Genomic DNA, 3,679 nt, shown 5'->3' with positions numbered 1-3,679 from the left:
AGATGTATAATTCAGGGGTCTTGCAATTCACATCTCTCTCTCCCTCATCTCCTGCGCAGTTTAACTCGCTGATTGCCCAGTGAGTCCCAAGACCCAAGTCAAAAGGAGCAGAAAAAAAGCATTGTCAATTCTCCCATATGATATACCTTAATGGGATTAAAAGCTGGTCCTTGTATTGCACAACTTTACTTTCTTCTAATACCCGATTACACAATACACTCATTCACTGTGAGAGGGTGAGAGAAGGGGAGGGGGAGGTCCAGGGGAGACAGGACCCGACCCAGTTCAGGTCAGACTGGGTGCCTCACCGATCCTCGCGGCCCCTCCTCCGTCCGACCGCAGGGCTATGCAGCTCTGAGGGGGTATCTTGGTCGTAACCCCGAAAAATGCTGCTGTTTAAGAATGTTGTATTGTGTTATCATATTGTTTTATATTGTGCAGAGAGGGCTATCTTGTGTATACAGTGTTAGTACAGCGCTACCACTCCGTCAGCACTATTTGCCTATCGATTTTACCCAAAGCCAATCGTGCGATACAATACAGTGCAATTCAATTTCAATCGATATAGAAGAAGCAGCAATAGAAGAAAAATAGGTCACATTAATATATCTTTTAGCCGAGGAAGACAAATTGGAGTGCAGGAGCAGATGAATCACTAAATGGATACGAATATCATGCCCCCCGGTTATTTCGCCAGTGACTTCATATATCGCATGTCAGACTACTGACTACATAGTTCGGCTATTTTTTTTTTTTCCACCAGGCAGTCCTATATAGAAAAAAAAAGCACTTGCAGATTGGTATGAACTACATTTGCACTGAGGATTGCCTAGTAAGCTGTGTTAGGAAAGCAGGGGGGGATCGGGGGGAGGAGGGAAACCCGATCATTCTCGGCTCTGCTGAGCGCCTCACCAGACCCTGAGATTTCCTCCAAACGCCGCTGCCCGGCCGCTTAGCTCCGATGAGCCTCCAGAATATTTCTATGGGGACCCAGCTGTCTCTCACACAGCGTGACCTCCGCTCGGATTGCTGGCACCCTCCCAGCCGGAACTCGCTCAGGAAACCCAGCTGTTCAGGCTTCTCCAACTGGCTGGCTGGCTGGCGTGTCTCGTGGGGACTCGATCTCTGACTTAGTCTCCTGGGGAAGTCGGGTCCTGGACGGGGATGGAGCTCCCGCTCGATCCGCACAGCACCCCAGCCTCTCACGCTGTTGTCTGCAGGTCCTCCGGTGATGGCATCGGAGACTTCGAAGCCTCGAGGCGGCGGGTGTCTCCTACAACCATGGAGCTATCCGGCACCTCCCACCTCACGCACGTCACGTCCTCATCGCGTCATGCCTTCGAGTCAGGATTGAGATCTTCTAAACGTTATTTCGGGATATTCTTTTACATATTTAGGAATGAGTGGTTTATCTTTTTTCCTGTGTATTAAGACCTCTCTGTTTTGAGTATTAGCTCTCTGGTAGGCCTTCTTCAAACAGGTATTGCTATATCTCCGCTCCCTAAGACGGCTTTACAATGCCCTAGCTTCCTTTTCAAAATCCTCCTGTTTAGAACAATTTCTCCTCAAACTGAGATATTGGCTGTATGGGATGCTAGATACCAATGAGGTAGGATACGAGCTAGTTGCATGAAGAATTGTGTTTCCTGAAGATGGCCTTTTCTGTATAGGGTAGAACCCAAACTGCCATCTTGGTTGATGTATGTTGACACTGTACCCAAACCAAAATTTTTATATATTCTTCCCACAAATAGAGCTTTCTTTTGGTGGTATTTGATCACCTCTGCGGTTTTTATTTTTTGCTAAACAAACTTCTTAGTTTCTTAGTTTCTGTAATAACATTTAATTTTCTCCTTCACTGATGAGACGACACCAATGGGCAATGATGAGTTGGCACTGATAAGGTGGCACTCATGAGGAGGCACTGATATGTAGAATTGATGGGCACTGATATACAGCATTGATGGGCACCGATATGCAGCACTGATTGGCACTGACAGGAGGCACTGATATGTGGCACTGACAGGAGGCATTGATGGACACTAATAGATAGCACTGATGGACAGCACTGATTGGGCAGGTACTGACAGGTGTTAATGCTGGGCACTGATTGGCAGTGTGATGGACACTGATTGGCACTATGGTGGGCACTGATTTGCTCTGTGGTGGGCACTGATAGGCACTTTATTGGGCACTGGCAGGGGGTTATGATTGGGCACTGACTGTGCACCGATTGGCAGCTTATGGATACATTTGATGGGGGCTGTGCTGATAATCAATGTGCTGATTATCAGCACAGACCCCCCCTCTGACAGGGAGAATCGCCGATCGCCTCTCCCTGTCAGCGCGGACTGAGGAATGCCGTTTATCGGCACTTCCTGGTTCACGAGATGATCAGCTGTGATTGGTCACAGCTGATCAAGCGGTAAGAAGCCTCTTATGATCGGAGATGTGGCGTGTCAGACTGACACGCCGCACTCGTGATCGCCACGCTGAGCGCCCTCGCAGGCATGCGCCGGCATGTTATCCTGCTAGACATTATATGATGCCCAGTCAGGATAACAGAACCACTTCCCGGCCATCAATCTGCTATAGGCTGGGTGGGAAGTGGTTAAGCAGCCTCATCCTGCCACTGGCCAGACCCTCCATGCTTCTAGGGCTGTCAACCTCCCATTTCTTAGTACTGACAAAACTTGGAAAATGTACTAATGAAGCAAATTTTTTACTGACATCCTGAAATATGACAGAAACATATCTCCCAACTTTTTTAAATGGGAACGAGGGATACCTATTAGCAAAAGTTTGTAGTCATAGGACACAACGACTTTAAGGAGAATTATACAAAGGTCCTTTTTGTTTTACCACTAAAAAGCCTTATATTGGCTTTTGAAATTTATGCAGCAATTTAGAAATTGGATGAAAAGTTTAGCACTGGGAAACAATTTTTGATAGATAAAAAGTACATTTTATATACAAATATACAAATCAGACCAAAATGAGGGACATATGAGAAGGAAAGAGAGACAGAGGGACTTTGAGCCAGATTATCGTAGAATCGCGGCGGTGTAACGTATCCTAGATACGTTACACCGCCGCAATTTTTCATCGCAAGTGCCTGATTCACCAAGCACTTGCGATGAAAACTACGCCCGCAGCCTCCGGCGCAAGGCGGGCCAATTCAAATGGGCGTTTGCCATTTAAATTAGGCACGTTCCCGCGCCGGACCTACTGCGCATGCTTTGTTTCCTAACTCCCGCCGTGCTTTGCACGCCGTGATGTCATTTTTTTGAACGGCGACGCGCGTAGCATACTTCCGTATTCCGGGACGGCTTACGCAAACGACTTTGATTTTTAAATTTCGACGCAGGAACGACGGCCATACTTTAGACAGCAATACACTTGCTGACTAAAGTTAAGGCACCAAAAAAAAAAGTGTAACTTTGCGACGGAAAACTAGACTAGCGGCGACGTAGCAAACGCGAAAAACCGTCGTGGATCCGCCGTAACTCCTAATTTGCATACCCGACGCTGGTTTACGACGCGAACTCCCCCCAGCGGCGGCTGCGGTACTGCATCCTAAGATCCGACAGTGTTAAACTATTACACCTGTCGGATCTTAGGGATATCTATGCGTAACTGATTCTATGAATCAGTCGCATAGATAGAAACAGAGAAACAA

Source organism: Rana temporaria, chromosome 3 (assembly GCF_905171775.1).
Source record: "Rana temporaria chromosome 3, aRanTem1.1, whole genome shotgun sequence".
NCBI lineage: Eukaryota > Metazoa > Chordata > Amphibia > Anura > Ranidae > Rana > Rana temporaria.
Note: the sequence above shows the minus strand (reverse complement) of the source record.